The sequence below is a fragment of the Lissotriton vulgaris genome, unplaced genomic scaffold (assembly GCF_964263255.1).
Source record: "Lissotriton vulgaris unplaced genomic scaffold, aLisVul1.2 SCAFFOLD_624, whole genome shotgun sequence".
Taxonomy (NCBI): Eukaryota; Metazoa; Chordata; class Amphibia; order Caudata; family Salamandridae; genus Lissotriton; species Lissotriton vulgaris.
This window is the reverse complement of record NW_028255427.1, coordinates 58,839-82,147: the sequence shown is the minus strand read 5'-3', so window position 1 is coordinate 82,147 and position 23,309 is coordinate 58,839. Positions and strand designations below refer to the sequence as shown.

The window sequence follows — 23,309 nt, the reverse complement described above, 5'->3', positions numbered from 1 at the left end:
ATTTTCCAATTGTTCATCCTGAAGCTTGCATTTATGAACTTCTTGCGTCATTGGGCCATCAGGCCATCCGCCATTTTAGTCTATGCGACCACTAGATTTTTAATTCCATGTATCCAGTAGTTTGGTTCTTCACTGGAGTGACGATGTAACACTGTTGAAAAAACTAAAAAAATCCTATTAAATCGAGATATGTCACTGTATATTCTCTTTACATAATAATAAAAAAACAATTTTTTTATCATTTTACATAAAATGGCACACTTTAATATACATAAACTCATGCGGTAATGCAGTACGATTTTAAAATGATGTAATATACCTCAAAAGCTCCCCTTTCTGTAACCAACGCCTCCACATCCCCAACGTCCTCTATTTTGCCACCTATTTCCCCCCTCATCTCTCCCATAAAAATGAAAGCACTACATTGTAGCTCATGCAAGCTTTGCCTTTTTCATGTTACATCTTGCAAACTCTATCGAAATTTAGACTTGATAGCGCATCTCGAATTGCCTGCTCACAGAAGATATTAAGCCATATATGATATCAGGCGCAAAGATCAAAAGAATAATCATTGATACAACAAAAAAATCTGTTTATGCAACTATTACCTATAAATCATTAGCTAGTCATGCCAAATTTGTCATGATAGTCAAGGAAGATACAGCCTGGAGCTACCAAAAGAAAAGAAGACCTCGCTGGGAATACAGATATTAGTGGTATGGCCATCAGGAAGAGTAAAATTGTGTACTTTTTCACACTTTCATGACAATTAAAAAAAATGCCCTTTTAGAATATGGTGACTTTTTCACACGAGGACACACCTCACATAAAAAGCCAAACACAACATGTTATGTGGCTCTAGCCTTCTACTGGCAAAAATTACCTGCAATTCCATAACACAGAATTACGAGGCACTTCATGCAACACGAAAATCTGAAATTTTACATTTGCAGACATAATTCAAATTAATCACAGGCCTAATCTCTATGTTTTAATTGTGTTAGTTTTCAGGTTTGTGTCAGTCAAACACACTGTTCTTCTCACCTTGGTGTGACGACAACTCTTTACACATTATTACTTAATGAGAAAGGTTTTACAAAAGGTTTGTAAAATTGCCTCAATGCACGTATACATGTGAAGAAATCCATAATAGGTCTCACATTGGCATACATGGAAGACTGAGTACACTAAGTAGTAGAAAAATATGTGCTTTTAACAGTAAGCCCGGAGGCAGTAATACATCTTGTTCAATAGGCTTGATTTTAGTTGAAGTCAATGTTGTTAGGTTTGAGTGTCCTCCAGGAGGACTCAGTCACCTTTTCAAATGTATGTTCTGTTTTTGTCCCTTTAGCAGTATTGACTTTACATTGGTTATTGTCCTCCTCAGATTTGAGTGAATAACGTACGTTTCAACCCTCAAATTCGACATTATTTGGTGCTTCATCCGGATGGATTTCTTAAAGAGTCTGGAAAGAGGTGAAGTTTATCACTGGTTGTAACCTAATGGATGAATTATAGTGCCAAAAGGAAAGGCACTTTTGTTCTTGGTACTTTTAAATGGTTACTGATGCCAAGTAGAATGAAGAAATGAGATAAAAAGTGAGAGAAAGTTGAAAATAAATTTAGTTTGATAACGTTTGAGAGTGCTCAGTGTAGAGATGCAATCGCATACAGAATCATTTCAAGCACACCATGCATGCAACGCTCTTACGTTTCCACGGAGCATGCTAACTCAATAATCCAAGGGGCATATTAACAAGGGCCTTATCTCCGCATTTTTTGGCTTTAAAAGCCAAAAAAGCGGAGATAATCTTATCGCCCTATTTGCAAGCCGGTGCTAACATTCATTAGCGCATGTTAGCAGCCGTTTTGCCGACGCCTCGCTTTACATCTGAAATGAGATGCAAAGTTGGCGTCACTGGGCATACCCCTGACGGACTACCTTGTAAATTATTGCGAAATGCACATCACAATATTTACAAGGTGGCCCTCAGGAATTTAGCAGACGTTAGTTTTTGGCGAAAACCTCGAGTTTTGCCAAAATCTAACGTCTGCTAAAATCCTGACTTACCTATTCACAACATAGGGGGTGAATTATGCTGATACGACCACAGGATTGTATCAGCAAGGTTATCGCCGTTTTCAATGGAACATCTCTGGAAAACCAGTGATATTCCAGGACAAAAACACAGCTATCGCAGGAATAGTTATCGTCATTGTTCTATGCGTTGTTGATACAGCGCTAGCATGGCAATAATTTTTTGTGGTAGCCTGCGATAAAAAATCTATCGCTAAGCGCGGCCAACAATAAATATCGCTGTCCGTTGATAATATGCCCTCAAGTTTTTCTTTGCACGTTTGGACTATAAATCCAAGAATGCAAGGAAAAGCATGTCCTGGATGAAATACTTCAATGGGGAACTGGAAATCTTGAGAGCTTTAGCCTGATGAAAAGTGGTGCAAAAGATCAGTGCATTGATTGTTTCAATAAATGATATTTTACGAAAAGTAATTTAGATTTAGTGATCGTTCTTCAAAAACAGAAATTCCCCAAAACCGGAAATTTCAATGAACCTTTTGTGAAATGAAGATTCAGTAAAATACAGCTCTGGTGCTCAGCAGATAAGGAAAACTAATGCTTGCAGTGTACCAAAGATGAACATATCATGAATTCAAGCGCTTAGAGACCCCTGGGTGATAAGGCGCTCTATAAATCCAAATCCAAATACAAATACAAAATGACTGCGCTGTGGGGCTGAAAGTGGACAATCTGTGGTGCTGCACTGTCCCGCATCAATTTTTAACGTGGGGTGATGTAGAGCTGGTATGCCTGCGGGAAATTTCCGAAGCCGCTTGTTACTGGTGTGATGTCAATTTCTTCCTGGTTAACAACAGGCTTGATGTCAAAGTTCTGCAGAAGGGCAGTGAGGAGGAGGAACAGTTCCATGCGTGCCAGTCCCTCTCCAATGCAAATCCGCTTACCTAAAATGCAGAGGGGAAAAGAATAGCCAATTATACAGTTGATTTATCAACTAAAGTATCACAACTGAATTACTCACGTTTTATAATGTTTTTTGGTAGTCCTGTTGCACACTGGGACATCTAGGGGCTTATTTACAAGCCCCTTGTGCCACTTATGCGTCATTTTCAAAGTGGGAAAAGTGACATACGGGTGGCCCAAGGGGCTTATAAATCTGCCCAGTAGTCCACAAAATTAGTGCAGGCAGTGCAGTGCTCAAAGGTGCAGTGATGTGAAACATTTACAGTGATACATATACACAGATAGGATGACTCAAAGTTCCATAAAAATGACAGTTCAATATGTATTCACTGATTTATGTGTTCAACTGATTGAATAACAGACTATCCCCTTTAAAAATATTGATGTTTCAACCCTACATACAATTTACGTGCGTCTCTTCAGGACGGTCTCCATGGTGGACGATGAGGGAGGAAGGGGTCCCTGCTAGGGGCCTCCAAAGTCACTTTTCGACATTCTTTCCATACCCATGGAAGGGCTGTGGGAAAGTGACATTGTAATCCCGACTGCAAAGCGGAGGCTGGCTCTGCCATCATTCATGGGATTACAATGCAACTCCTTTCCCAAGGGAAACGCTCGATGTCGGGCGGCAAGCCTCAGACAGTCTGTCAGATGGCTTTCAGCCCCACACCGAAATCAGGCCCTTAGTCTGACAATGTTGGTGTTGCATTAGTAGTTTTGCATTGTGTAATTGTATGTGTTCAATTATCTGTCTTCTGTTACATATGAGAAGTGTTTTTCCACATTTGTGAATACAAAATGTAATATTAGGTAGCAGGCGTGAAAATAATTTGCATGACATGCTTTCCTGCAAAGCTGTCAATGCCCCCCATGTGGGCATTGAGTACATTATACAGCAACACCTAAAAACACAGAGACATACATGCACACTCCTACATGCATTGTGCATTTGTGATTTTTATAGCTAGTGGAATTGTAATATTTTACAAAAATAAACACAAAGGAAAGATGTTTATATTGTCATTGAAGGTGTGGGAAGGTGGAATGTTAGTTGGGATGGCTTGGAGACCTCACCAAGTAATACTATCACTAGTGGGTATCAGGTCTAGTTAGTTTACATGCATGTAAACTTTAGCTCAGTCCTTGGTAACTGTGGCACAGAGCAGCCAGGCGTAAATCAAGAGAAACAATTGTAAAACGTGTACCTGTAACAAAAAAGTTAAAAAGTAGAAAGAACAAGACAATAAAAATCCCACTCTAATTTACAAAACTAGTATATATTTAACCCGTTCGACGCACATGACGAGCTCAGCTCGTAATGCACTGTGGCGCTGTGCTCATGACGAGCTGAGCTTGTCATAACAGCCGTGGAATGCCGACGCGGGGCTAATTTCCCTCCTGTGCGGGGCGTTCCATTGAGTGGGCGGAGTCCTTACGAGCTCAGCTCGTCATGAGCACAGCTCCACTGTGCAGCACGACGAGCTGAGCTCATCACGAGCACCACGCGCGGCCCCCCTCCCCCGCACCGCGGGGGAATTAGCCCCGCGTGGAAGGGGTTAAATCTTTATATAGACAACAAAATGACAAACATCTAGTGCATTGACCCGGAGTTATGATTTTTCAAAGGATTTCATAAATCACTGCATTTTCAATCAAAAAGTTTCATAAACTACTGCTTTTCAATCATAATGGTAGTCTGTGAGCCTTGAATGTGGGGGTCATGCCGACCGCGATGGAGCAACTTTGAATGCAGAGGTCAGGTTTGTCTCTGTCAAGCATTTACCTTTGCGAGTTGATGGAGCGAGCTTTTGAAATAAGCTCGCGAAATTAATCCCTGTAACATGAACTAATATATTAATGAGTTATTGCATGATTTATTGAATTAAATCAATCTAGATTAAGTTTTTACATTACACTACACGTGGGATTAACATTATTGTGCTCATGTTGCATTTGCGAGTATGTTTTATAACACGTAATTAATGTTGTTTGTCTGTCCTATTGTCTTTGTCAACACTAATGCGGCTGAATAAAGAATTGCATGTGCTCATTTATGTGCATTATGTGTGTGTCTATGTCTTCGTTTATGTTGTGTTTGTCATCTTTTTACCTCTTTCAGATTCATGAAGATTGATTCCTGCTGGACACTATGAAGAATGGTAGATTATAAATGTGCTGCTTTATTTGTGCGCTTCTGCTAGGTGACATATATTAATGGGTTAAGCATTAGCAATGGAGGGTGGGTAACAGAAGGGTTTACATTGCTTGAATTAATTACTCTTTTATGTTTGTTTAAACACTAGCCCGTGTGAAAGGCTTGAGGCCTAGTTTTGGAGAATCTCGGTTGACCTGACTGAAAGGAGCCAAGCACAGCTATGTTAAAGCATTTTCGTGGATTAATTTTTACTTTCTTGAAATGAACTGAAGCTCAAACAAAGACTTTGTGCAAAGCGTGCTCCAAAAGTATATATGTCAAGGTCGAGGAAGCGAGAAGAGGCGTTTTGGCTAAAGTCCTGGAGGACATCGTGAACTTTTAGTATACATGTTGCGATCTTGCGGAAACCGTGTCGCTGATGCCATAGTATTCTGATGCGGTGGCCTCTCGGTGGTCAGATGGACAGCAACCAATCAGGTTGCTGTATTTAGTAAAATTATATCGTATAGTTAGATTAGTGAGTCAGAAAAGGTATAAGAACCTAGCCCTTTGAGGGGAGCGGGGCTGACTGTTCCTGAGGGCGAAGTGCTGTCCGTTTTTCCTTGGACACGTAAGGGCTATGCAAAATTATGTCTTTTTCTTTACAGGTCAGAAAGCTTAATTTAGGGAACTAGGGTTATGTTTTCTTTAATTCATTGATTTTGAGCAATTATGATGTCTCAGACCTTTGTGCCAATAAACTAATTGATGATTCTGAAATAATGAAAATGTTTGCTTTAATAAAGAACTAATAAAGAATATGATACTGAAGCTTTAACTTTGAAATTTTAAAAATAAAGGACTTAAAACGTCAAGCTGGTCTTGATTAATTTAGTTGTTACCATTAGCAAAATTCATCGGCCATAGTGGTCTGATTAAATGTTTTCTTTATTATGTTTATGATTAAAATGTTATACTGCAGTTGTATATAATGTACATAATATTATTTAGCTAGTGTGATTAATTAGGCCACATGATTCAGCTCCATGATTTTCTGTCTCAGTCTCATGGGCCTTGGTATTAAATAGTTTGGTGAGTATTAGGTAGTGAATGGTGGTGTAGAGATAGAATTTCTTTAGTGACGCTGGATCAAATCTCTGGTAGCAGAGGATGGTTGCTATGGTAACTGACATGTTACAAGCTAATTACATAGGATTCATGTCTAAAAAATGTTGTTAGGTTTGTTCACTTGTTGTATGTAGTCGAAAGGATTTTTCCAGCAGTGTGAAAAATTCCTGGTTGTTTGCCGGCAAAAGAGTAGTGTGGCTAGAAAAGTTACACAGTGCATTTTTTCTGTTTCAAAATTGTGGTATAGAATATATCGCAAAGTGTTGCGGACGTACAACACAAGTTTAGGGACCTTAGATGTGACTGGTTAAATGTATAGTGAGGATTGTCTATGAAATCGTAGCATTAAGCATAGGGACCTGGTGAGCCCGTTTTAAAACTTTTTGTGAAAAGAGTAATAGATTTATTCTAGCTTGAGTGAAGGGTAAGATGGCGTCGTCTATTCTTATTAATGTCTGACGATTTCTGTGGTTGGTTAAAGTCCTGCCAAGACTTCGTGTGTGCATGGTTAGGGATTTCCGTTTGAATGCGTGAATAATTTGTGAAAATAGAGTCGTCTATTTCATGCGAAAAGAATTCTGAATGTTTGTAAAACTATAACTTTATTTAGCGAAACAGACAGGTGGTTTGTTTATTTGTAGTTACTAATTGAAATTCATTGGAAACGCATTGTTTAAAATGGGGCTGTGAAAATTTTTTGTAAAGGATGGATGAGTTTACGGAGTAACACACAGCAAAGCTGCAGCGGCAGTGTACGTCATTTTGGTTCGCGCTGTGATTGGCTAACATACGTCACAGCAAGCGCACTGATTGGTTCACATGACAGTGACGAGCTGATACCAGATTGGTCAGTTCTGAATACTGTATTTCTATTGGTTGAGCAAGGTGGTGACGTAGCTTAACCTGATTGGACTGTTGGTGTCTTTCGCGCACGGATTGGCTGGAGTAGCGGAACACCGAGAAAACATTTCGAACTTTTCGGAATAAACGATTTTGACGTAAATCATGAGTTATTGGTACGATTGTGAGAAAAAGAAGCCTTCATGGTTTCAGAAAATGAAAAATTTATTTAAACCTGACAAGAAAATTGAAACACGTGGTGGAAAATTACTTCATAAGTACAAAACACCCGCAGCCTATATGGAAGGCGAATATGGTTATCATACTGTAATTTGGTTTGAAAATTGGATGCATTATACACAAAAGGATGGTGTATTAGCATGGCCGGAGGATGGGTCATTTAATACCAAGGTTTTGAGAAACCTGAGAGAAAAAATTATGGATCTTGTGCCGAAGCCTAGACCTACACAATTTGAGGCTTTAGTTGAATGGGAAGTTGAGATGATGGAACTTGAACGTGAAAGCAAATGCTCAGCACCTAGAAATTCAAAGCAGATTCTAAATAGAGAAACACATGAGGACAAAGTGAGGCGCTGGAGGAAAGCAGACATGTATGATGGTCTGTACCCGGTGAGAATAATGATCACTGGAGATCCAGGTCAAAAGAAAAACGAAGAAAAAGGTGAACTTGATGAGGAATTAGATGATGCAATTTTAGAAGACATTTATGTTACTAAACGCAAACCGCCACCTTATCAGGCAAATTCTCAATCGACACTGAGGAGCGAGACCTGTGCTGACCTGAGCAGGAGAGGGAAACGCCATCGGGCGGTGCCGTGAGGGAAACGGCTGTGTGCCTGGCAGTAGCAGAGCCCCAGGAAGCGGAGCACCGGGAGACTCCCTCCCGTCACAAACTACATTGCCCAGCAGCCTTAGGGGCGCCCGTGACGCGAGGATAGCGCACGGAGGTGCTAGAAAAACCGACGCGCCCAGGAGCCCCTGGGGGAGCGAGACCTGTGCTGACCTGAGCAGGAGAGGGAAACGCCATCGGGCGGTGCCGTGAGGGAAACGGCTGTGTGCCTGGCAGTAGCGGAGCCCCAGGAAGCGGAGCGCCGGGAGACTCCCTCCCATCACAAACTACATTGCCCAGCAGCCTTAGGGGCGCCCATGACGCGAGGATAGCGCACGGAGGCGCTAGAAAAACCGACGCGCCCAGGAGCCACTGGGGGAGCGAGACCTGTGCTGACCTGAGCAGGAGAGGGAAACGCCATTGGGCGGTGCCGTGAGGGAAACGGCTGTGTGCCTGGCAGTAGCGGAGCCCCAGGAAGCGGAGCACCGGGAGACTCTCTCCCGTCACAAACTACATTGCCCAGCAGCCTTAGGGGCGCCCCTGACGCGAGTGGATAGCGCACAGAGGCGCTAGAAAAACCGACGCGCCCTATCGCCCCGCAAGTCGCGCGCGGGAAGCGCAAGGGAGAAACCCGGGACAAGGGCGGGGCCGTCTGTGGCCGTCCGGGGCAGGAAGAGGCAGGGCAGGGCCATGACCCCTGGCTGATTGGATAACGGACCCTGAACTGATTCATCCTGTAGTGAGTGCTTTATTTTCTTATACACCAGTGGTGATACTGATACTGTTAATCGATCAAATGGCCAAATTGCGCTCTGGTAAAACTCCTGTACTAGCTGGGACCTTGGATAAGTATATGGTTAAAATGGTCACAAAAATTAACTCTGACCGCCGCCAGTCTCTGAGTCGGATTAGTCCCCCCTCTTCTCCTTTGCCTGTAGTCGACCCTGTTGTTGTTGTCCTAGATAATCCTGAGGATATGGTCATGAATGAGGGAGCCCTATCTGTCGCCCCTTCTGCAGTGTCTGATTTGGATTTTGCTTCTACATTGGCGGATATTCCTGTCAACAATGATGTATCGCCACCTTCTCCCACTGTTGTTTCACCCGTTGTCCGCCGTTCAGTTAGGGCTTGTAGAAGACCGATCAACAAACGTGGGGGGCAACGTAAGACCAAGAATACTGTAAGCTCTCAGCCAGTCCGGGTGGAGGCAATGAATGACAATAGTATGAGGGGAATCAATGAAGTTGTAAATGGTGAACACCTTCAACTACTTGCAGACATGCTGTCCTCTAAATTGGAGTTAATGATCAAACCCTTAATGGCAAAAGTAGATATGGTGTCAAAAGAAGTAGCTAGACTAAGTTCACTCTTCTCCCCTCCAGCGCAAGTAGCTGCTGAAAATATCACAAATGCACATCAAAATGCCATTCCTGAGGGTGTTGTAGCGATGGGGGTTGACTATAAATTAGACCAAGTCTCAAAGGATGTTTCCAGACTCGGGTGTCTTTTGTCCACACATTTGTTAGGGACGAAGACGCCCCAGACTGTAGGCTCAGGTACATCTGCCAGAGCAGCTACAGCAGTGGCTTCTGGATCAAATAGTAGTAGGGGGGCAGTAAGCAGTAAAGGGGCCAAAGGTACACTCACAGGGCCATCTATCATTCCCGTAAGCTCCGCCCAACCTCTGTTAACACCTGATATTATAGCTCCTACCCCACTGAAGCCATTAGATGCTAACAAGACCTGCGTAAATAATACGGGGGGGGTCAATGGGGAGGAAAAAACCTGTAGTGAACCTACCTCCTGACTGTGCACCATATATTGTGGTCCTGACAAACGTCCCGACAGTAGACCCAAACTCATTTGAACCCCGGGATGAGTTAACCAGTTCTCTAGGAAACAAAGTCCTTGCTTGGCTAAACAAGTATTGTGGGTTTCCCATGGCTTTCTGCAATGACATCGTGTCAGTGCGCAGAGCTGAATGGATTGGCACCTCAAGAAAATCCTGCAGAGGCGACTGCGTTATTGTAAATTTAAGACACCCGCAGCACGTCGCAACTGTACTATTAAGGGCGGCCTCCTTACCGGTCACCGAGGATAATATAAGTGTACGCCCGTTGGGGTATTTCTATAATCACCTGAGCATGACCCCTACCTCTAACTCTCATGTCGGTCATCATACTCCTACTTATCCCCCAAATAGACAGGCCTTTCTTCCTGGATTACCACAAGTTCCTCAACCATCTATGAACATGGACTCATATTGTTATAACTTGTGTAGACCTAATCCTCAAGCATTGCCACTTGTGCCTTTGTTTAATCGGTTTGCACCTCTATCATCTTTAAGTGAAAACGATTGACTGCCTACTATTGAGGGTTCCCAAAGTGCATGTTGCCGAATAACGACTTGGAACATCGCCGGTATCAGGGCCAAGGCTGGGATTAATGATTGGATTAATTTCCTAAAGACCTTTGACGTTATTGCACTTCAGGAAACCTGGGACCCTTTGAATAGTTTCTCCTTGGATGGTTACACACATTTTTCTGTGCCTGCCTCCAGTGGAGGGGCTGGAAGACCAAAGGGGGGCTTGTTAATTTTGCTTAAAACGTCTTTAAAGGGGGTGTTAACACAACATAATTCTGGTTCTCAAAACTGTTTGATTGTCGAACTCAATCCCCCTTCTTTTTCGAATATTTTGTTTATTAATTTTTATAATTCTAGTCCTAATGAAGACACTAGGCAGAATTTAGATATTATTGATTCTTTTTTGTCAGTCTACAGAACCAAGGTTAAGGAGTTCGCAGTCATTCTTCCAGGTGACTTTAATATCCATCCCTGCATCCAGACATGTACAGGCTCTTTAGAAGAGGGGCCTCCGTACTTTTCATTAACACACTTTGAGCACTCTACTAGAGGGGAAACTCTTGAGACTTATCTGAATGCTTGGAACTTGTACGAGTCTGGTTGTGGGGAATTAGATAATAGAACTCCCACCTTCAAAGGTAACGATGACGGTACTGTAATCGATTATATATTTATGTCTTGTCAGATTTTAGAAAGGGTGGTTCACTACGGTGCCATGGTCTCAGTATTTAGCGACCATAACCCCGTTGTAGTGGAGGTATTGTCAACTGCCTTTTTAACCTATTGTGGGCCTGATGGGAATAGAGATCAGGATGTGGTGCTAAAGGATCAGGGTCGTAGACTCAAGTGGTCTTCTGTTGTTCCTGAGGACGTCCTTTATGCGGTCCTTGACAGTACTGGAAATGATGTTTTAACATGTCTGGACGCAAGGGCGTCAAATGACCAAGTAATGTCTGCCTTTGGGAACATCTGTAACTCCATTGACACTAGCCTGACAAACAATAAAAAACTGTCAAAGCCAAGAGAGAAAAAGTGGTTTGATCATGCGTGTTCAAGAGCTCACACCGACTTGCTTAAGGCCCTTAAAGCTGTCCCTAAAGACCGTCCATTAATAACCATATTAAGATCTTCGTATAAGAAAGCCATTGAGAATAGAAAGAAGGAGATCAGGGAATTAGCTTGGTCAGAATTGTCTGACCCTGAGATTGTTAAAAACAGTGCTGATTTTTGGAGGGTAGTTAATCAGCCTTTTTTCTCAGATAAGAATCAGGCCTCCCTTGAACTAAACATCTCGGATAGTGAATGGATTATTCATTTTGAGACGATATACTCGAGCAACTTAGTTGAAGATTTGGTAGATAGTCTTTCCTTTTCTCAGGAGATACAGGGTGTTGTTTTTGAGGCCTCTGAAGTTGAAACTGCTATTGACCAGACTCTAAAAAATAAGGCCCCTATGCCAGATGGAGTCCCAGCTGACTTTTTTAAAACTGACACAAAGCTTTGGTCGAGGGTGCTGTGTGGTGTTTTTAATGCTATAACAAGAAACAGTATACCAGCTTCCTGGAAGGAGTCCGTAATTATCCCCGTCTTTAAGAAGGGAAGTAGGGTAGACCCAGCATGTTATCGCCCAATATCCTTAATTGATTCTTCAGTAAAATTTTTGGGTAGGGTCATCCTACTTAGACTCCAGGCTTGGCTCGACGATAGAGGGGTCCTATCCAATCTGCAGTACGGTTTTAGAACTAAACGGGGTACTATGGACCAGTGCCTTAATCTGCAGATGTTAATAGATAAATACACTAGGGCGAAAGATGGGTCGTTATATTTAGGGTTCATGGACCTATCTTCGGCCTTTGACCTTGTGAACCGCACCAAACTGTGGCACATCCTTGCCGATCTGGGTCTCGATTGTGCGCTTGTTAATCTTTTAGCCGATCTTCACTCAGACCTTCAGACCTCTGTTAGGGTTGACTCAGGGGGACGACGCACTAGTCGATTCAAGTCCAAAAGAGGGGTGAGACAGGGGTGCATTTTGGCACCCCTGCTCTTTACAGTTTATATTAACGCCCTCGAATCCGAGCTGAAGACTGCAACGCTGGACACAATTGTTTCTGTCCTCCTGTACGCGGACGACGCAGTGCTTTTGTCCCGCACAGGCCTGGGTCTTCAGCGGTTATTGGATGCTTTTGGCCGTTTCATGACATCTTTAGACCTTAAGATAAATGCCAAAAAGTCTCAAGTAATGATGGTGGGTAAAGGTTCACGCTGCAAGAAAGCTAAAACTTTCTATTGTAGCAAGGCAGAAATGCATAGAGTATCAACATTCCCGTATCTAGGAGTTACGTTTGAAGATAAAGGGAGCTGGGGCCCTCAAATAAGAAACAGACACAGTTCCCTAGTAAGAACATCTTCTGCTATTTTGAGTTTCAGCAGAAGGTTGGGGGCTAGGCCAATCCCAGCCCTCATGACTATCTATAACGCCAAGTGCGTGTCTGTTGCAACTTATGGCTGCTCTTTATGGGGATATGGGTCGATAGACTGCCTCCAGGCTTCTGAAAATAAATTTTTTAGATCAGTCTTGTCTGTACCTCAGTCAACACCTTCTTATTCTGTTCACACTGAATTGGGGGCTGATTTTATAACAGACAAAATTCGAGTGGCCCCCCTAATTATGTGGCTTAATAGCGAACTATCTCTAAATCAGGCCATTTTGAGGGATTGTCTCCTACTTGACAACGTCCAAAAAATTAAGTGGCTAACTTATGTTAGAAATGGTTTTAGCGCTCTGGGACGACCTAACCTCTTTTCCTCACCGGAGTCTATATCCCGGGCTGACATCGTTAAAACTAAAAGCGACATGCTATTGAGGCTATCGCTAATAAGAGAGGAAAAGGAATTAATAAAACCTTTGGTCAGAGCACACCTTTTGGTCGCAAACCCACCGGGTCCTGAATTCTACCTCACTCTGGTTAACCGGCCCTTTCATAGGTTTTTATTAACTTGTTTTCGCCTGAACATGATTCACCTGATATTAGGCCAGTACACATCCTGGTGTAAACCTGATAAATTTCTTCCTTGTTCTTGTGATAGCTTTTCTATCCAAGATACTATGCATTTTACCATGTTTTGTGGGCATTTTATAGTGGAAAGGAGGAAGTATCTTGTGCCAATCTTAAAAAAGGCAGGGTTTCTGCAAGTTAGACCTGCACTTCTTTACTTGCAGCTGCTAAATGACCCTAGCATTGTCTTTCATTAGCCAATTATCTGGTATCTGCGGTGCGCACTAAGAAAGGACTTATGGTGAAAGAGAGATTGGACACATTATTATGATGTACTGCACCTTGCACTTTACTGGTCAAATATCATTTCAATTATATATCAGGATCACGGGGATGGCGGCACGACGCTTTTTAACCTTTTTATGACAAAGTTAACAGTGATGATTTTTAAAATTCCTGGAATTTTGTTTTTAATAAATCATGATATGTGGCTCTTAATTCTAAAATTTTATGTTTTTTAATATTGTATAATGTATGTTTCTTTATTATGAATGTATGTTTCTTTTTGTACCGTGCCTTTTTTTATATTGATTTATCGAATAAAAGATTTTTGACTGACTGACTGACACTGAGAGTTTCTACAGGAACTTCTCCAAGTGCACCTCCTAGGGAAGTTGATGAAGGTTCACCCAGATTTTTAAAATTACCTGAAAGAGTAGGGTCAATAAATAATTCTAGTACACCCAGAGAAAGTAGAATTCCAGAACAGAGAAATAATTTTCAAAGAAATCCAGAAAGAACCCTTGCTGATATGCAAGAAATTTCCAGTTATAATAGAGCAAAGGAAGATTTAATTCATCAATTAACAAAAAGCATGGAAGCCGTGACAGTGCCAGTAACAATTGGTCCTGTTGTACCAGTTTTTGATCAGGGAGAAAATAGACATTCTGCCTTGACAGTTCCATTAAATGCGGAAATTCAAAAAGTGGCTGAAAAATTTTATTCAGAACTTTCAGAGATTCATAGAGAAAAATCTATGATGGCAAATTTAACTTTAAATCGAAGCTTAACAGATTCTCAGACACCATCTGTTGCAAAATCAGATCCAGGCCCTTCAGAAAGAAGCCTGAATAGAATAGATTTAACGCAAAATGCATTGTCTCCAGAAGCTCCTGAATTTAAAAAGCTTGATGTTGCAAAATTAAAAGCTGATTTGGAGGAATTAATTATTGGCACAATTGGTACTGACAGTCTGAAGTTGTATCAGGATGATGAATTACTTTTTATTTGCAAGAGTATCCAGTGGAAAACGAAAAACAGGTATGAGCAATTGGAAGAAATGGCTGCTGAATTAGAAATTGATTTGAGCAAACAGAAACATTTGCAGAAACATTACAGAGTGGATTTTTCCGAGAAGGATATTGGTAATCTCAATATTTCTGGAAGAATGACCCATATTAAAGAATTGATTGCTTTCCTGAAAAGATTATTTGAATTAGGCAAATGGAGAATAAAATGGTCAAAGAATAAAGAACAGGACAAAAAGGTCAGAAGTGAAACAGTTTCAGAATTTCCAATGAGGGAAATAGCAGGTGGAGCGTATGTGCATGTCCCTTGGTCAAGACAAAATATACTATTGTTCACTAATGATTTTCCTCGCCTGAGAGAGAAACCAGTTGAGTTGTATCGACAGGTAGATAGGTTCATTAAGGTGTCAAAAGTTCTGTGGATTGATCTGGATGGATTCTTTGACTTTGTTGTCCCATCAGATCTTTGGACAGAATGCAAAATTTCTGTGGATTGGCCAAAAGAAGAACCTGCCCGAGACACAATTACAGGTGCCCCATCAAAAGATGTTACGGATTTATACAATAAAGTAAACTATTGGCTGAAAGGAAAAATTCCCCCGAAAGAAGGTGATTGGGTTAAAATTGACAGAACAAATCAGGAGCCGAAAGAATCAGTACATTCATTTTATGAAAGGTTACTGTTAGTCTTCAAACAGTACAGTGGCTATGAAAAATTAAGTGAAAAGGACATGAGCCACTTTATTTACAGATTTGTCTATGGCCTGAGACCTGAAATAGGTGAAATGATTAAAAATGGAATTGTGTGCTGGCAAGCACTTTCAGTTGATGACATCCTGAGAAAGGCAAAATACTGTAGTGACGAGATAGACGCCAAGCAAAAGAACCTTAAGGAGAAAGAAATGTGGGCACAAGTGAAAGTAGCTGAGCAACAGCAGATGACTTTTGAAAATAAAAATGTGCAGCAGAATCAAGGCAAATTTAAAAATAATTTTAATAATAAGTCTAAATTTAATGTAAATGTTGAAGAGCTGAAACAAAAGCTCCAATGTTTTAATTGCGGCGAGATTGGACACTGGAAGCGAGAGTGTAAAAACCCGCCCAGAAATTTTAAAAATACTTCATTGAATCCAGAGATGCAGAGTGAGTTAAATCAGCAGCAACAGCAACAGCTACAGCAGCAGTTAAACGAGTTAAGTGAGCAGCGACAGCTACAGCGACAAGTAGCGAATCAGCAAAGCCAGATTCAGCAAAGCCAGATTCAACAGAGCCAGATTCCACAAGCACCATTCCCAAATTGTGTAAATGCTCAAAGGTTTACACCTGAAACAGGTTTCTGTGGTGGTAATCAGGTAAATAATGTGTCAAAGGTAAATTTGTCAAATGCCTCACAACAGTTTTGGCTGAAAAATAAGGAAGAAAGTGATTCATCTGATGATTACTCATGACGGTGCCTGAGAGAGGAAGAAGAGTGTTTGCTTGGACCCACTCTTGAGGTAGATCAGTCGGGTCCATTTGTTAATGGTAAAGTGAATGATGTAGATGTCACTTTTCTTGTGGACACAGGTGCTACTCGCTCTACTGTTAGATCAACAGAAATAGAGAACCTTCCTCTCTCTGGAAAGAGAAAAGGAAACTCTTAAACAGAATAATATGTATAAAAGGTGCCACTGAGCAGCTTTGTCTGTGTCAGACAAATTGAACAAACAAGTTACTGATCTAACACAAAGGGTGAGATTCCTGGAGTACAGAGGGATACACTCAAGGGAAAGCAATAGACAAAATAATAGCAAAGTAGTGCGCCTGGATGCAGGTGCTGAGGTGTATGATTCGGTGGCCTTCTAGGAAAAATGGCTGAGAGAGGTGCTCGTTTCTACCGGACTGGCAAAGATCTCTGCTTTGGAAAGGATCATAGAATGCCAGCTCTGCAGCCCACATGCAGGTTGGCACCCAGACCAGACTTTTCTTGTGGACACAGGTGCTACTCGCTCTACTGTTAGATCAACAGAAATAGAGAACCTTCCTCTCTCTGGTGAGCCCATCCAAGTTGTAGGTGTGGCTAATCAGCAAATCAAGACAAATCTGACAGAGCCTGTAAAAGTTGAAATTGGGAATTACAAAGATAAACACAGGTTTCTAGTTTGTGACAGCAGGCCTGTAAATCTGTTGGGTCGTGATATATTGTGCAAGATGAATTGCAAAATATATTGCTCACCAGATGGCATTGAATTACAAACTTCAGAAGTAGATGGTCTTTACAAATTGACAATGTTGATGGTCGAAGAAGAAAGGAAATTATTAATTCCTGTCTTTGACAAAAATAATTTGCCAGAAGAGCTCAAAAAGCCAGTCAAACCAGAAATTTGGGACCTAACTGGTAATGATATGGGTCTTATGAAAAATGTGGATCCAGTGAAAATTACTGTGAAACAAGGAATAGATTTCCCGAATGTTCCTCAATACAAAATGAAAGCTGAGACAATTGAAGGTGTCATTCCAGTGATTGAAAAATTCATAAGTCAAGGTGTGCTAAAAGAGATTGAGAGTAGCCCATGTAACTCACCGATTATGGGTATCAAAAAGCCAAACGGAACTTACAGAATTGTTCAGGATTTAAGAAAAATTAACCAAATTGTTGTTCCATGTTGCCCAATGGTTCCAAACCCTGCGGTAATTCTTTATCAGATTCCGCATGATGCAGAATGGTATACGGTCATTGACCTATGTAACGCCTTCTTTACAGTTCCACTGCATCCAAAGAGCCAACAAATTTTTGCATTCAGGTTCCAGAACCGTATTTTAGCATGGTGTCGTATCCCACAGGGGTATACTGAGAGTCCATCTATCTTTAATCAGTTATTAAAGAAATCCCTGGAAGATTTGATTTTGCCTGGAAATTCAACATTGGTGCAGTATATTGATGACTTGCTCGTGGCAGCAAAGACACGAGAAAACTGTGTAACTGACACCATTACTCTTTTAAATAGTTTGGCAGATGAGGGTCATAAAGTGTCACCTGCAAAATTACAGTTTTGCAAACAAGAGGTAAAGTACCTTGGTCACAGAATTGCAAAGGGAATCAGACAAGTGACTATTGAGAGAATTAAAATGATTAGAGCAATACAGCCCCCGACAACACAAAGACACGTCAGAATGTTTCTGGGTATGGTTGGATACTGTCGTCAGTGGATTAGTGGATTTTCAGTAATTGCAAAACCACCGCAGAAATTAACAAAAGCAGACATAAAAGATCCGATTAAATTGTCAGAAACTGAGTTAGAAGCTTTTGAACAGTTAAAAAGAAGTTTGTGTGAAGCACCTGCTTTAGGTATGCCAGATTATGAAAGGGAAGGTTGTGCACTGTCAGTCCTGATCCAGAGACATGGGAAACTGAGAAAGCCAATTGCCTATTTCTCAGCTGTTTTAGATCCTGTTGCAAAAGCTTTGCCAGGTTGCTTAAAAGCAGTGGCTGCAACAAGTGTAAGTCTTGAACAGAGTGAGGGTATCAATATGGGATTTCCTGTAAAAGTATATGTACCTCATTCAGTTGAAATTCTACTTACCGGAAGCAAAACCCAGCATCTAACCAGTAACAGATTGACAAAATATGAGAAAACAATTCTGGGATCAGATAATGTTTCAATTGCAAGATGTGTGAATTTAAATCCTTCTACATTATTGCCGCATGGTGTTGTTACTGAGGTAAGTAACAAAATTGATATTGATCATGAGTGTCTGGATGTTGTAGATTATTGCACCAAACCTCGACAGGACATAAAAGATGTTCCTTTACCTGAATCTGATTTGGTCTACTTTGTTGATGGTTCCTGTCTAAGAACAGACGAGGGAATTCTGAGGGCAGCATACTCAGTATGCACAGTTTCAGATGTTGTAGAGGGTTCACCTCTTGACGGAAATCGATCAGCCCAGATAGCTGAATTACTTGGTTTAATTCGAGCTTGTGAAAGAACAGCTGGTAAAAAGGTAACCATAGTGACTGATAGTCAATATGGATATGGCGTAGTTCATGACTATGGTCAACTCTGGTCTCAAAGGGGTTATTTAACCTCTGCGGGAACGCCAATCAGAAATGCAAAATTGATCAAGAGATTGATCGATGGCATTCATTTACCAGAACAAATTGCTTTCGTGAAATGTGCAGCTCATAAAAAGGGAGAGGATTACATTACCAAAGGAAACGCATACGCAGATGAGATTGCAAGGTATTGCGCAAAGAACAATTATTCAATCAATCGGGAAAAAGACAAAAGTCACATGTTGAACTCTCTCATGCTAATATCTGTAGTGGAAACATGGCAAGGAGTAAAAGAATTACAAGATGAGGCGAATGATGAAGAGAAAAACACATGGTTAAAAGCAGAATGTAGACAGCGAGAGAAAGATGGAGTTTGGGTCTACAAAGATGGCAGACCTGTTTTACCAAATAGCATGATTGCTGACATGGCACGGATGTACCATGGTCCAGGGCAGTTAGGGAGAGATTCCATGATTAGAGTATTCAGAGAAACATGGTAAAGTCCAAAATTCAGAATCATTGCAGAGTCACTTTGCCAAAGATGTTTGATCTGTCAACAAATGAATCCAAACAGGAGAACTGTTGTAAGCACGGGAACCATAGGTCGGGAGGGTGGTCCTTTTACAAGGTTGCAAATGGATTTCATTGACATGCCAAAGCACAACAAGCTGAAATATGTGCTTGTGTTTGTTTGTCTGTTTTCAAGATGGGTGGAAGCTTTCCCAACTCGTCATAATGACTCAGTCACTGTGGCAAAATTGCTTTTGAGGGAGATCATACCTAGGTACGGATTTCCAGTAACTATTGAAAGTGATCGCGGAACGCATTTTGAAAACAGATTGTTAAAAATGATTTGTGAAGCTCTGAACATTGAACAAAAACTACACTGTGCATACAGACCAGAAGCATCAGGTGTTGTAGAACAAATAAATGGAACAATCAAGAACAGAATTTCAAAAATGTGTCTAGCCACAGGAGTGAAGTGGACAGATGCTCTTCCACTTGTTCTGATGTCTTTGAGAAGTACACCAGAGAAAAAGACAGGACTTAGTCCTCATGATATCTTAATGGGTAGAGTAATGAGGCAAGCATTTGTTCCTGTTGGCAAACTTTTGAGTATTAATGATAGTGCAATCATTGAATACTGCCAGAATCTCTCTGATGTAGTTAATTCTGTATTTCACCAGGTGGGAACAGATGTTATAACAAAAGAGAAAGAACAAGCACATGATCTGTTGCCTGGAGACTGGGTAAGAACAAAGGTACATCGAAGGAGAAACTGTTTAGTACCTAGATGGCAAAAGCCCAGACGAGTATTTCTTGTCACAACGAATGCTGTCAAATGTAGAGGCTTGAAAAGGTGGGTGCATGCAAGTCATACCATTCGTGTACCACCTCCTGATACTTCTGATGAAGAAAGCGAGACAACAACTGATTCTGATTCAGAAGGAGATCCTGAAGATCCAGAATCTGATGATCAGCAAGAAAATCAACATCTGGAGAGTCTAGATGCAAATCAGAACTTGAATAAAGAAGATCTGGAAATTGTGACTGAAGAACAAGATGTTGATGAAGATCTGCTAGAAAAAGAATCTCAAAAAGAAAAAGAAGATTCTGAAGCAGAAGACTCTGAGCAAGACAGAAATCTAATCCAGGAGAGTATTGAAAGGCAAAGGAGTAGCTCTGTGTGCGGGAGCAAGAATTCTGAAACTAGGAAGCTAAAGGTGATTCCGGAAGAAGAGGAAGAATTGCCAAGTACCAGCAGTAGGGATGATGTTCCTAATGGAGTGAAGCTGCCGAGTAAAGGAGTTCCTAGGTACAGATTTGAAGTCTCAGAAACAGATACAGATGGAAGTGATGAAGAATCTGAAGTGAGAAAATTCAGAAAAAGATCTTGGAAAAGTGAATCCAATGAAACAGTGCCAAAGGAAAAGGTCTTGAGAAGAGGAGACATTTGGCCAGAAGATAATCTGAAGTTCAGATTAGTTAAGAAATCAAAAGAGCAAATTAATGAGATTTGTAGTCAGGGAGGAGACTCTGATAAGAAAGACGAGAAAAATAAGAAAATTGAAGTAATCACTCGCAAGACAAGAAGAGTGATAAAGCCGAACCAAAAGTATAAGTCCCCAGAGTGGACATACATCATCATTCCACCAACTGTTGAGGTATGGAGTAGCAGTCAAGAAGATTTGGAAGAAGCTAGTGACACTGATTGAAGTTGTTTAATTTTTAGATTAGGATTCTAATTTCCTGGCATAAGGCTGAAGAAAATGTGTTAGGGTGACACAAGGTTGAAGAAATTGTGTTAGCTGGAAAATACACATTCTTGTGACGCAAGGTCGAAGAAAAGCTGTTATAGGGTTTATAAAAAAAAAAAAAAAAGGAGGGAGTATTTACATTTGTAGTAACATTTACTTACACATTAATTTTTGATTTTGTTTTTGTTTTTTGGATTATCTAAAAATGCCTAGCTCTGATACTTCAAGGTGTTCTATCTTGAAGAGGTGTTGCAAAATGTCTATAATTTGTGTGGTTCTTTTGATATTAATTTGGTTGATATTAGCTGTAGTATACCCTTTTGGTATTGATAAACAGAAACAAAAGACTAATATAACAAGCAAGGGAGAGACTAAACATGAAAAACATGCTGACAAGTTTAGCAGAGTTATTGAGCATGATCCAAGGATCCATCAAGATAGATCTGTTGATGAATTTTCCAGCAATTCATTTTCGAGGCTTTTATCAGAATATGTTAAAGTAATGAATGTCAAGGATTGCTATGTCTGTGTGAAGCTGCCTGCTTCTGTCTCAGAGGGGGTTACTTATAACATGTTACCTCTCACTTATGGCATCACCTGCAGTGTAATTGCTAGCCTGTTTTATCAAACTGGTCGGCTGGAGTACTATTACTCAGACTTTGATGAGGTTTTTGAAAACCTCAAAGTTGTAAATAGCTTAAATAAAGTAAAACCTGCAAAGCAGATGAGGGAATTCTTTTTGGTAACTAATGAGCTTAATTACGAATACGCTTATAGAAATAATTTAACATGCAAAATGAGAGCTGAGGAAAAGACTTTCCTGAACATGGTTGAGGAGAGAAGGGCAGTCTATAAGAGAAATGAAGTACTTAGACATGCTAAGTCCAAATACTGGCAGATGGAGGACGCAAAGCTTAATGGAGTTAACACAAATGCTGCTATAAATATAGATGAACCAGTTAGTGGTAAATTTTGCATCAGAAGAGACAATACATTGTATGATAACTTCTTTGTTGGCGCAAGTCAATGTGAGGATACATATCGTATCATAGGGGAATGGGGATTCAAGGGTGGAAGAGATACAATTTTTCCTGGGATTTATTTTATCTGTGGTAACAAGGCATATTTTAGCCTCCCAGACCATTGGTATGGGACGTGTTATCTTGGATTAGTTTTTCCAAAGATTTTTCATGTTGACAGAAATGAAAAGGGAACCTTTGAATTTGGTGAACACCTTAACAGGTTCATGAGAGAAAGCTTTACAGAAGTCATGGGAGACATTTTCGGTGCAATTATTCCTATGGTTGGAATAACAATGAATTCGATTAAAATCAGAAAGGTTTCCACAATTGTAGACAGATTGTCTACAGATACAGAAAGTGGTTTTCAATTGGTCAATACAGAACTTGTTGCTACCAGAAGCATGGTTATGCAGAATCGTCTTGCATTAGACATTCTACTTGCAAAAGAGGGAGGGGTCTGTGGGGTCTTACATGTCCAGCATTGTTGTACATATATTCCTGACAAGAGTCGGAATATAGAGTCGCTTATTAAAAATATAACAGAATTTCATGAGGAGATAGAACCCCTGGAGGAAGAAAATTTCACTGAACGTTTAGGCAAAAGACTGGAGGCAATCAAGGAATGGTTTTCAGAAATTGGTGGCTCAATCATCGGCAAAGTGCTCTGTCCAGTAATTATCATCATTATGGTGATATTGCTGCTAAAAATCATTTGCATGATTCACAAGAGAAAGAAGCATCAGAGGGAGAAAAGGAGGATTTTTAAACTCAGAAAGGAACAAGAGAAGGACTATGAGTTAGAAGAGATGTGAAGGGCTCAGTTTCAGAGTGTTGAGCAAACAGCGGAAACAGGGGTTTAGGGAGACTAATACTGAAAGAACTCAAAATGTGACGTCTCTAAATTGGGTTCAAAATTTTCTAAATTTTGGGTGTTGTTTGGTGATTTTGTAATCACCAGATGAGGGAGTTGATGGAGCGAGCTTTTGAAATAAGCTCGTGAAATTAATCCCTGTAACAAGAACTAATATATTAATGAGTTATTGCATGATTTATTGAATTAAATCAATCTAGATTAAGTTTTTACATTACACTAGACGTGGGATTAACATTATTGTGCTCATGTTGCATTTGCGAGTATGTTTTATAACACGTAATTAATTTTGTTTGTCTGTCCTTTTGTCTTTGTCAACACTAATGCGGCTGAATAAAGAATGGCATGTGCTCATTTATGTGCATTATGTGTGTGTCTATGTCTTCGTTTATGTTGTGTTTGTCATCTTTTTACCTCTTTCAGATTTATGAAGATTGATTCCTGCTGGACACTATGAAGAATGGTAGATTATAAATGTGCTGCTTTATTTGTGCGCTT

At 40.6% G+C, this 23,309-nt stretch overlaps 1 long non-coding RNA gene across 1 annotated transcript in view; it reads right to left on the bottom strand.

The window, feature by feature from the left end:
• Nucleotides 1–919: 919 nt before the first annotated feature.
• The window catches only part of LOC147659129 (uncharacterized), a 76,511-nt gene continuing 54,121 nt past the window's right edge, over nucleotides 920–23,309 (bottom strand). The window contains exon 2 of the long non-coding RNA XR_015307312.1: nucleotides 920–2,982. This is a non-coding gene — a long non-coding RNA (uncharacterized LOC147659129). The remainder of the gene's footprint in view (nucleotides 2,983–23,309) is intronic.